Genomic DNA, 12,793 nt, shown 5'->3' on the forward strand with positions numbered 1-12,793 from the left:
CATTTTATTATCATTTAAATTAATGTATTGTTGGACTAAGCATAAAAAAATCAAGTGATAACAGAAGCTTGTAACTATTTGCTCCTAAAACCAATGAGCTTGGATGTCAAATATGCTTTTTGGACCTTGGTTGTAAGGATGGTCTTGGCAGACATTGCATGAGCTGGTCCATTTGTGTGGGAGAGTTGGTGTTGCTAATTCCAGAGGAGTAGAGCAGTGCAGATTGACGCCTTAGGCTGGTGGGGAGGAGGGGAACAATGGCACTGCAGGAGCCAGGAATCAAACAACTACCTCCCACAGACTGGAATGCATTTTTCAAAGGCACATCAGCCTGGAAGAAGTGTATACAGTAGGCATTCACTATGTGCTTGAAAATGTCATAAGATGATCAGAAATATTAGGTAAGCAGTCATAATTGACAGTCACTGGTGAACATGGTTTTGCCTTTAAAAAAAAATTCGCAATTTACTCTTCTTTGCTGTATAACTTTTCTCTGCTCTAGAATAGCAATACTTCATGGATCACTTCAAATCAAACAACCTGACTACCTACCCACCTCCCTCCCCCCTTCCTTCCTTCCTTCCTTGGTCAAAACTAGGCTCCTGCACATTCTGCCATGAATAGCATCACCAACCCCTAAGTTTGTTTGATGGATAATAATTTATCAATTTCATACCTATGTGTGGAATATTGTGTGACTTTCATACAGTGAAAATAGGCCTTTGCAGAACCAGGCCCTATGCAAAATGGAAGAGTAGGCACTTGGAGTTTATTTGTCAAACTGCCTTTTTTGATGACTCAGGAAGAGTTACTCTTCTAGTGTACCCTATTCAACTGTGTGTGCTGGTATGTGCATGCATGTGTGGTATGTGTGTGGTGTGTATACTATATGAGTTTGTGTGTGTCCTCATGTGTGTGCTTTTATGTCCATGTGCAGCTTGTATGTGTACGGATTTATGTGTGTATGTGTGTGCAATGTGCATTTGTGTGTGTGGTATGTGTATGTTTGCCATATGAGTTTGTGTGTGAGCTATTATGTATGCATGGGTGTGTTATGGTGTAGGTGTGGGTACGTGTGTTTATGTCTGTGGTCATGTGTATGCTTCTGTGTTTGGTGTGTGTGGATGTGTTTATGTATGTACGTGTGTGATGTGAATTCATGTGTCTCTGTGTGTCTCTGTGTGTGTGCATGTGTATTTTTACAGCACACAAAAATCTTCCCTAGCATCTCACAGCCACTTGACACTTAACACTAGCACTCTTGACGCTTCAAAGGTGAACAATGAGCTAGCTATGAGAGTCTCTTTCTGCCCCACCCTGAGGAGAAAGATGTGTCTTAAGTAAAGCTGTGAGATTGATGGGACACATCTTGAACATTGGTATCTGTGCCCTTCTCTCATCTTTCGCCACCACTTCCAAATCTTCTTTTTTCAAAACTCAATTACAGCTCCACCCTGTAGCTGAGGAGTATCCGTCCTTCTGTTAGAGAGGCCATGCTCAAACCTTCCCTTTCACTGAGAGACATGGGAGTCATGTCTGTGGCACGTTCCTGTTATCACAGGGTTTATTCCAATGATGGCTGATTTTATTTTGGAGAGTTATCTTAAGCTGGCAGGTTTGTCTGAATCTTTCATTAAAACTATGATTTAGCATACATTTTTTTAACCTGAGAGAAAAATAAAGATCTTTGGAGGTTCTTATAGTGCCCGAGGTTTGTCAGGGGAATATTAGCCTCTTGCAAAATTCACTGAAGTCTCATTAAATTGTCTTTTAGAATAACTCAGGAAAAGTAGCGATTGATGACAACCAGTCCTACAAACAATGGATAATCTTCAAATATCTGTCTTTTATGAGTATACTCCTTTTCTTGCTAATTTAATGAAAATAATATCTTATAATCCACAAGTAAATATTTGATCTGAAGGACTGTTTTTCTTCCAAGACTAGAAAGGCCAACAAACTACTTAGATAGAAACAGGGATACTTGGTCTTTCTAAGTTTCAATTATGCATTGGAGATGAATGTTTGGAAGATACTCTCAATAGTAACTGAAGAGCAAGAAGCCTTCTAGTGACAGAGAAGACAGCCTGAACTCAGTTCAAGAAGCCATACTCACCTCATGCTAAGGAATCTAGTTCAGAGGAGCCCAAGTTCATTTTCTTCCTTTATTTTCGAGACTATAATGTAATCACATCATTTTGCCCTCCCTTTTCCCTCTTCCAAACCCTATCAATTATCAAGCTTTACTCTCTTTCAAATGCATGGCCTCATTTCTGCATTTAATTTTTTACATGCTTAAATGTACATGTATTCCTAGATCTAACCTGCTTAGTCTGTATAATATTAAAAATCTGTATATTTTCAGGGATAACCTTTTGTTATTGGATAACCAGTGAGTGAGCTTTTCCCTTGGAAAGACTGGGTTGTTGTTGTTTTGCCAGTCTCAGCATTCCTTAGTTGTGTTGGTTGAAGCCTTGTGGGGTTTCCCTGTCTATTTTGCATGTGTATTGTTGTAGTCCTTGCTCAGCGCATGATTAGGCAGTCATGTTGGTGAGACTTTATGGTGTAGTTTCTGAAGTTACTAGGAGACACAATCTCCCAGAAAATTTTCTGATTCTCTGGCTCTTAAATTCTTTCTGCCCTTCTTCCATTGTTCCCTGAGCCTTAGATGTGGGAGTTGTTTTCTAGATGTATCCCTTCCACAAGTCTGCATTTGGATGGACTGTAGTTTTCTGTCATGGTCTCTATCTGTTTCAGAGAGAAGTTCCCTTGGTAACGAATGAGGACACATACTTATTTGTGGGCATAATGACAAATATTTAGAAGGTAGCCAAAGGTTAGACTGGCTCAGGGCCGTGGTGGTTGTAGATTCTCCTCCAAGATCCATGGGACTGACTCACTAGCCTTGGGTAGTTCCCTGGGTTTCTGTGACCCAGAGACTTTTAAACAACATTCATCGGCACCCTTTCTGACAAACTCAGTATTTATTTAATGTGATTTTGTCACCTGGTGATTTTCATCCAAATCTGATAATCTAAAAGTAAAGTTTTTTTTTTTTAATGGTATGTTGTAACAATAATACCACATAAACTATTCATTTCTAGGAAGTTGAAGCATGAAACCAGCAGTTTGGGGAAATATTTTTCTTTTATTTTGATGGAGAAGCCAAGCTTTAAAAGCTCACTTAAAATTAATGGGAAAATTAATTTTCCAAGAGAGTTTGACTCTGTCTTCATTTTAATAGTGAAAATAATTGCCTAGCTTGCAGGACTATAACTGATTGCCTGTCTGGGCAAACTCACTGCAATCAATTCTGTGCTGTTCATCTTAATATCATTGGAATCTCTGCTTTACGATCCCAGTAATGTCTGGGACAGGCCTACAAGGTCAAAGCATAACAATGTCACTAAGGTTTGATAATTTCCAAACTTGCAGTAATTCAGATTAAGTCACACAGTTGTACATCTGTTGGATCCATTTTCCTCCTCTCGTTGTGAAATGGTCTTCCTAGATGAGAGAGGAGCTGTATTCTGAAACTTCAGAGATAAGAACATGGTATGAGAAGAGTATGTCCCACTTCCTGTAACCCTTGTACAACCAGAACTGAGAGCATTTCCCTGGTCTCAGCCTGTCAGCCATTCACAGAGGATGCCTGGTCTGTGGAGGTAGGTGGCTGGCAGTAACAGTGAGTTGGAATCTGTCTTGATCTACTGAGAGCCAAGCTCTCCATCCCTTTCTTACCCCTTCCTGTAGTGACTTAGATAGCCAGTCACAGATATTCAGTGAAAACTGCACAAAGTTGTTGCCTAAAACTATCTGTTATCTATGATATCTTGGCCCATTTATGTCTTGGATAACTTTTTGAATGCAAAAGAGTTCAATGATTAGTTCTCCTTCTTTCTGAGAGATGCCATGGGTTTTGTTTGTTTGTTAGTTTTTTTGTTTTGTTTTGTTTTGTTTTTTACTTTAGTCTAAGTTCCTGTTACCAAGGGACTTTATTTTCCTCTTTAAAAACAAACAAACCAACCTGTATTAGTAAGGAAAAGGAAATTTCAAGTAAAGAAAAATCACACCCTACAATTAACCAAATCCAGTGTCTATGCAATTCAATGGTATTTTGTACAATTAGAATAGGCATTCTGAACAGAAGCTGTGGAGCTTCACATTAAATTTTACACTTTTGGTATCAAGTATATTTTATGTACCACCCAAACCCCCTACCCAAAAATCCAGAATGGACTTAGAACTAGAAAAACAATGAAGTTTAGAGCCTCTTCCATAACTTACATTCGTTATCTAGATTCAGCTCCTTCCTCATTCCCTTTCTCGTTCTCCGTTCTTCATGTGATACTGTACACACGTGTATAAGCTCACTTGCACACATAGATTACTGTATACATGCTATTTCTCTCTTATTCCACATACGAGAAAAGATGTTTTTCTCTTTCTGAGATTGTGTGACCATGCTTCTTTTGAATGAGTTTCATTTTTTTAAAGAGATGCTATTCGAGTATGGTGGTATTTTAATTTATTTACTTTCATTTTAGGCTTTTAAACCTTCTCTCCATTCTTCTAATGGAAAACAGTCATGGTACTTGTCTTTGGTGACATTTCCAGGTTAGGAGGAGCTTGACAACTGTCATTTTGAGTGTTTGCAGTGGTTGATTTGAGGCAAGAAGAACCAAGTTTAAAACAGAAAATAAATCCAGCATTTGCTTAATAATTCGCTGTTGGCTGTGGTAGAATCATATCTGGCCACCCACGTTCATCTGCTTGCTGACGTGGCTTCTGCCTCAATTGCAGAAGCTATTTTTTTGTGCCTTTTGTGTCTTTAGAGGAACCAAGTGGGCTTGCTTGTAATGATTCATATCTTAAAGTGCACAGGGTGTTCTTAAGTCCTACTTCAGGGGTACAGTAAGGTGATGAGGGGTAGGGAGGAGGGGTGACAGCCCTTGAAATCCAGGGACAAGGCACCTTTTGACTGTTGGATCGTGGTTCTCTAGTTCTTTTGGCAAAAGTTTTGGGAACATCTTGCCACACCACAGACCAAGGTGCTGTTGCGGTCTTAGTTAATAAATATACAGTGTCCATCTGTGGGCATGGCAGTCATTTTTCTAGTATGGTGTTTTACTGTGTAGCCCAGATTGACTTAGAATTTGCTTATCTTCTCCTCTCAGCTTTCTAAGTTCTGGGATTGCAGGCAGGCAATACCACACCAAGAATTTATTTATATTGGATTTAGGTAAATATTAATTTATAGTATAATAAAGTACTTTTTCTCCTTACTAGCATCTATGAAGGAGCTCCAGTTTTTTCTCTTTCTTTTATTTTTTCTTTCTTGGTTTTAGATTCCTATTTCAGAAATTAATTTTAGCACAGGCCATAGCAGCTGAAAAAGGAATTTTTTTGAGGCTATCTGATTATATGAAGTTACCTGATGACACTCCATAGATGCTTTGTGAGAAACCTCTGAAGCTGGGAGACAGAATGGCGGCCTGGACTGCAGGGACACAGCTTCCACATCTGTTGCATTTGATTTAATTTGATTTTGTGCCCATAGTGCACTTCCCTGGGCAGTTGCACATGCATGCTTACACATGCATGCACATGGAGGCGGGCTTTGGGTGTCCTTCTTTGTTTTTGAGACAGTCTCTCCCCGGCTTGGAACTCACTAAGTATGCTAGGCTAGCTAGCTAGTGAGCGCTGGCTTCCCAGCACTGAGATCACAAGTGTGGACCACTTCTGGTCTGAGGATCAAACTTAGGTCCTCAGGCTTGCCAAGCAAGCACATTGTCAACTGAGCTATCTCCCTACCCAAATACATCCAGTTGTCAGTAGAGCATTGCGTTTTAAATCGCTTCTGCTCTGTTACAAGGAATTTCCTTTTAATGCAAGTATTCATTCAAAGATTTGCATTAAGTTAAAAGAGATTTTTTTAAAAAACTTTTTGAGAGATATAATCCCAAATTTTATTTTTTGAGAGCAGGCAGTTTCTGTGGGTGAAGACTAAGTATGCCTATTAAGTTAACTGTCAGCACCAACAGCTTAAATGTTCTTGTTCATCCTTCCGATTCTCAGTTGTCTGTGAACTTCAGTGGAGAGAGTTGGGAGAGAAAACATATTGTGATGCAGTTTATTGATATGAGGATAACAGGTTATTAACTACAGTTCATTATTCTTTTCTATTGATTTCACGTGTATTTGAAGAACAGTTTGGCTCTGCACTGAACGCACGTATAAACACCCTCAGCCTGACAGGTGGATAACAGAGGGAAGTATGTCGTGCAGCTTTTGTTTCTTTTGATTTCTATGATCAGCCCACTTTGATCATACCTTTCTCAATGGGGAGAGTCTCATTTGAGAGTACTTTTTTTCTGCCATAGTTTATTCCCATATGAAGTTCTTAGTAAATCCAACCCTTATAAGAATAGCTTTTGCAATTCGATTGGGGAAAGAGGTCACTGGAAACATGAAATCCCAACTGTGTGAGGCTCTAAAATTTTAAGATCAGACATTAAAAGTGCCATGCTAGAATCAAAATAAGTCACGTGCCTTGACTGCAGCCACTTGACTACAGTGATGGCAGCATGGATGCCCACTTGGGGAAACACATCTCCGTTTTCTCAGCACCGTTACATGTCAAGTTAGGCTGCAAGCAGGTCAAAGTATGGTGCTGCCATTCATGATTTGATTTCTCCCAGAAGTTCTCCCAAGTTGTCTGGCAGGATCCCAGAAGATACACAGAAGATACACAGTTCTCTCCTCCTACTGACAACTCAACCATTCTAGGAAGGAATAAAGGTTTTATGGAGATTTTACTGAAAGAAGCATTTTTTTCTTTATTGCATAATTCATTTTTGAGGAAAGTACCTTTTTCCCAAAATGATCTCAGGGAAATCTGTGTTCATCTGAACATTGGTACTGGTCTCAGGTTTTGAAAGGTCCCTTACCTCCTGGTACCTTCTGACCTGGCTTTCTGAGCAGTAGCTCATCATCTGTATAATGGTGGTAGTGGTGATACCTACATTTACAAGTCCTGATTGTGTGTGTGTGTGTGTGTGTGTGTGTGTGTGTGTGTGTTGTCTGTTGTCTCCTTTCTAGACAGGGCCTCTTATAGCCCAGGCTGCCCTAAGAAGCTAAAGGTGACCTTGAACTGCTGGCCCTCCCCTCTTCCTCCTGAGGACCCGAATTACAGCTGAGGGAAACTATGCCTGAGCTCATTTGTTTCCTAAAGTGTTTGATTAGTGATCCACGGCAACAGGAAAGTCTGTGTACTTTCCTTATAAGTACAGGGCCACATAACCCTCCAAACCAATAAGAACAGCAAACGACAGCTAAGAAGCCATCTTGATTTTAAGAAACATCTTATTAGTAAACTATTAGAGGCAAAGAGGCTGAGCTTGTTGTCTGCTGTCATTTTACTACGTCAGATGTGATAATCTAGTAATGGCCACTTAACATTTGCTACCACTTAAATGAGGATTAATTTCCCAAGATAAACTTTTTTTTTCTGAGATAATGTTTTTCCTAGCCAAAAAGCAACATGGTAGGGTAGGTCTCCACCATTGAGCAGAGCCAGCCCACTGGCCTTGCTGCCTAGCCCACCCTCTCTTTCATGCTGTGGCCCTTTCTTGTGCTCTGGTTGTTCTATTGTCACATGCATGTCACGCGCGCGCGCGCACACACACACACACACACACACACACACACACACACACAACCTGGAACAGCCATCCAGATTAGAATACCTTTTTCAGTACAACCATCCTCTGGTGCCACTGCCCAACAGGATGGTGCCTGTTTTCCCCATGCAAAGATACCTTTTGGCTGTCACCCCATCCACAAGAACCCCTAAATCCATATGCTCTGAATTTTGTCCACTGTGCACTGAAACACTGGGAAATTTTTAAATGTGAATGTGAGACTCTGTTTGGAATATCGAGTCCTTTGTTGGCAATGAGTGCCAGAAAATGACTTTGTGTGGGTTTGGTTACCATAAAAAGAAAGCCCAGTGAATAAAATGATAAATAGCCATTTTCTTTTCATATAAGAATTGCTCTGCTATTGAATTTTTTGGCATATTAGTCGATTGGGGAAAATGTATTTACATTCAGCATACTTTTTGAAAATATGATAAATGGATGTATATGATCATTAAGAAATAATCTAGCTGTAAGTTATCAAGTTTATAGAACTTCATGGCTTTAAGCAGATCTGTGTCAAGAAAGCTAAACTCAAATCCTGAAATATGCAATGGTACATTTGAAATAATATTAGGTCCCATAATATTTTCCTGGACTCAATAATTTATTTGATGTGAATTTTTGCCCTATTATACTTTCGTCCTTAATATTCTCCAATAATAAAATGTTTTCCCATTTATGACCATTATCATACATTTTAGTAATAAAAAAAAAAACAACCAAAGAATGTGTTTCTTTTGGAAAGTTAAACCTCTTAGTAAAATATCAAATAACAAAAAGGACATGTCCTTATCAATTGGTGGATTTAACTTTGAAAGTTTGTGGTTTTCAGAGTGACTTCTTTTCCTTGGCTTAAGTGAAGGGGAAGAGCAGAGAAACTGTTGAGTATTCCCAGAACCTGCTTTGGGTGTAAAGAGGAAGCTGCACATGTAGTCAATGGCCAGTACTTTCTATCACATTTCCTTTCACAGCCAAGTTAAAGTGACTCGGGGCAGGCCACTTCATAGTCCCTCCATGCCTGTAGTATCCATCGATGTGATCCTGAAATTCCCTGAAGGACCCACCTTTCCTGTCTCAGAAAGTTCCAGGGATTTATGAGTAACCTTGAGTTTGCGGGCTCCCCAAAAACTGAAAGATGGATGTAAACTCAAATATGTTTAAAATCATACACAAAAGGTTCATACAGATTGGAACTTGTTCCTAATTCCATAGGTGTGTGTGTTACATACATGTTGAGTGTATAAGTGTATGTGTCTTGTTTTTTACATGGATCCTGGGGGTTGGGGTTGCACTTGGGTTCTTAGACCTGCCAGGCAAGTCCTCTTAGTTACCACCCCAGGCCTTCCTTCCTTCCGTATTAACAGTCTTAAGCATTTCCCTCAACCCAGAGGGCTGCCTCCATTTTCAATAAATGTGGATCCTTGGGCTGGGAGGCCCACACAGCTCTTCCTCAAGGACCTGGGAGTAGGAAGTAAGTTCTGGGAAATGCTGTTCCTCTTGGATTAAATATACATAGACGCTCCACAGCGTCTATGGCATTTTCCCTCCTTGTTCTGAAGTCTAGTTTCAGAATAGACCTATTCTTTGATAGGAGTTTTATTTGGTTTGTCTGTTTTGTGTTTTGTCCTCAGTAAGGATGAATGGTATGTGTCTCGTCATTGGTATAATGGTTTTAATTGAGTGCTGTAAAACGTAATGGTAGCTGTCTGATTTAGAAAGATAACTATCTCATTGTCAAATGAAAACACAAGTACATTATAGTCTTTCTTTTCAAGAAATTCTGTCCTTACTTCACTTGAAGTTTCTGCTATAGCAAAATTACATATTCCGTGTCATCCAAAGAATGGGAAGTGATAAATGCTAATTTTCACTTCTGAGGTTCATATTTTCCTTTAAAGTAATGATCACTAAAGAACAAAGGAAAGCAATTTGTCTTGAAGGTTTCTCATATTCTCCTAAGGAGCTGCCTAAGTCATAGTTAGAACACCATTTAAATTATGGAGTTATTCCTTAAGAAGTCACAAAGATAAGTGGCCATTTTCTTTATCTCCAACCTGGAGAGCTGAGATACTTTCTTCTAGAGACTTCGAAACTTGAGGATTTAAAGTGAGCGAAAATTTGTGGCTAGGTGAAAATACTTAGAGAAAAACATTGAAGATACAGGAATTTTTAAGTTTTGATAAGACATTGGAGTGTGAAGATGGAATGGCTAGTGTTCAGAGATCAGCCAAGTTGGACTGCAGTCCCTACAGTCAGTCTCCTGATGTCTTCTTTCTTAGTGTAACAGATGTAGTAAGTCTATAGCTTATATGTTTCATGAACACCAACTGAGATAACATACTATGTATGTTATCTTTTGCATTTTTCAGTCTTTTGCATTTTAATTGTGTTGGCATAAAACAAGTGTATCATGGGTGAGAGCTAGTGTTGTCAACGCCGGTTGAATCTATAGTACCTTTAGTGTATCTGCCTTTTGAGTAGAACTCACCAGGTATGAAATCTTACCTCTGGGCATCATGTTGGTGCTCAGAGGTTTCTACCTGACTCTTTTTCTTCTGTGAGTCATGTTTTTAGTAGTCCACATACACATTTCTTTGTGCATTTATGCAAACACATCCTCAACGAAGGGGTTTTCAGCCACATGTCAGCTATTTTGTTTAGGAGGCACTACCCCACGGGCTGTCGTAGAGACACCACCACTTGCATCTGACTGGTGAGATTGTTCATCTTCACAGCCTCAGGACACATGGGGCCCAACACTCATGATCCCTTGATGAAAGTTCAGGATTCACTTAAATTCTTAACAGTGACCAAATTGTCCCTCCTCTTGAGCTGAGCTGGCCACTCTCCTCTGAGGGACTCCTCCACTCTTCTGCAATGCAAATATTATGAAAGTAAACAATTCATTTAAATATTCAAATCCTAGATACTGTTTTTAACACTACTATTTTCAAATTTTGATAGCTAAGAAATTAGCAATGAGCTAATCATACTTAAAAACTCTAAAAGCTTGGCTACACACACACATACACACACACACACACAGACACACACACAGACACACACACAAAGTCCTGGGAAATATTACAATCACTATTTAAAACTTTAACTAGATTTAAGTTGTTATATAAAGCAAAACTGATCCAGTTACAGGGTCACCATGCAGTGCTGTAAACATTGTGCAGTTTAAATCCAGCTCAAGATCATTATTCATGTTTTAAGTGTGGTCAGTAACTTTCTCCCTATATCATAGCACACTAAAACATTTTGCTCTTAACTTCCCTTAATACCTAGTGACCACAATCTCCCCCTACCCTCCCAAATCTGTAGTATGCACCATTCTCACCTCACCTACCATGAGACTGTCTTAGATTCCACATAGGAGCATTATATAATGACTCCCCCAACCCTCTCACTTCACTTCCTGTAATCATCCTCAGTTACATGAGAATTGGTACAAATGATGATATTCCATCTTCTGTGTGTACATGTTTGTATGTGAGTGTACATGTGCACATGTACCTGTGGGCATACGTAGGCTAGGAGAGGCAACAACACTCTTCAACAGTCACCCCCTACTTTTTTTTCTTTTTGAGATAGGGGCTCTCGTGGAATCTGGTACTTGCCTGTTCAGCAAGACAACTATCCAATCATGTGCCTGTCTCTTACTTCTCAAAACTGTCAAATTCATTCTTGTGTGACAAGCACTTTTTCCAACTGAGCCATCACAATAGCCCCCAATTTTCCATCCTTTTTAAGACAAAATCACATGTGTTTCTGTGTAAATGCTAGAATTTTCTTTTTCTGGGCCTGTGAAGAATGTCTGTTGGCTTTTTGAGAACGTTGCATTAAATCCATAGGTTATCTTGGGTAGGAAAGCCTTATAATGATAGTGTTTCGTATGATCCATGGAGCTGGGTCTTCTTTCCAAGTTTTTGTGTATTCTTTACAGTCTCTCATCAATGTTTTATAATTTCTATGATATAGATCTTCCAACTCTTTGGTTAAATATATTCTATTGTTGAAGCTATTGCAAATGGGATGACTTTCTTGAATTCTATTTCAAAAATGTTTTTGTTTTTGTTTTTTTGTTTTTTTGTTTTTTGTTTTTAAATTTCAAGACAGGGTTTCTCTGTATAGCCCTGGCTGTCCTGGAACTCACTCTGTAGACCAGGCTGGCCTCGAACTCAGAAATCCACCTGCCTCTGCCTCTGCCTCCCAAGTGCTGGGATTAAAGGTATGCGCCACCACTGCCCAGCTCTACTTCAAATATTTTGTTACTGGTGTAGGCCTACTCTAGCTTTATATAAATATATATAATTTTTTTGTCTTTGGAGAAAATCTATCACATCCCTCGGCCTCCTGAACTTGTATAGTAAAGGAAGAAATGCATGGCTCAGCTCTCATTACTCCTGCTGTGCCCCAGCATAAGGCATAGCAATCGGGCAGCACATTGTAAAATAGCCCTTGCATGTAGCATTGTAACTTTTCTCCATAGTGAAATGAACGTCAGACCTTCTATGTTTGTATAATAATGCTATCCTTTGATGGAACGTCCTTTTCCTAACGGCATTTGTTTTGTACACAGGAAGCGTCAGGACAATCATGCCCACGAGAACTCTCAACTGTTCAGGTAATCTCTTCATGTTTAAGTGATCCTTTCAATTGTCCCTAAAGCAAGCCTTGCTTTCCAGGAAATGAAGGCTTCAGGACCCTTCTGTTAGAGTACATCGATATGATCCCTCCAGAGTCCTTTAATGATCTTTGTGTCTTCTGTACTTGAGCTAGCTCTGCTGATTGCTTTTTTGAAGCTATAAACATACCAATGTGTTGTACTAACACATTATACAAAATTCCATGTAGATATGTTTTATTACATATGCACTATATAGAATTGATTATATTTCTTATTTACTTTTTATATTTTACATTAATGCAGATATGTAACTTATTTCAGGTTATATAGTTATATAATAACTTCTGCCTGCAAGCCATAAAACTTGGCTAGGGATAGCCCTAAGGTTTCTAATTAAGGCATTAAAAATCATATATATAAATATTGAATGACATACTGTCCTTCAAATGCTGTT

The 12,793-nt window shown here is 39.2% G+C and overlaps 1 protein-coding gene across 11 annotated transcripts in view; it reads left to right on the forward strand.

Annotated features, from left to right (window-relative positions):
* Hivep2 (HIVEP zinc finger 2) overlaps window positions 1-12,793 on the forward strand; it is a 194,525-nt gene that overhangs the window by 159,438 nt on the left and 22,294 nt on the right. For all 11 annotated transcript variants that reach the window (XM_031380460.1, XM_031380465.1, XM_031380458.1 and 8 more), the window contains one exon: window positions 12,292-12,336. The gene's annotated coding sequence lies outside the window, so the exon portion shown is untranslated. The remainder of the gene's footprint in view (window positions 1-12,291; window positions 12,337-12,793) is intronic.

Source organism: Mastomys coucha, unplaced genomic scaffold (assembly GCF_008632895.1).
Source record: "Mastomys coucha isolate ucsf_1 unplaced genomic scaffold, UCSF_Mcou_1 pScaffold2, whole genome shotgun sequence".
Taxonomy (NCBI): domain Eukaryota; kingdom Metazoa; phylum Chordata; class Mammalia; order Rodentia; family Muridae; genus Mastomys; species Mastomys coucha.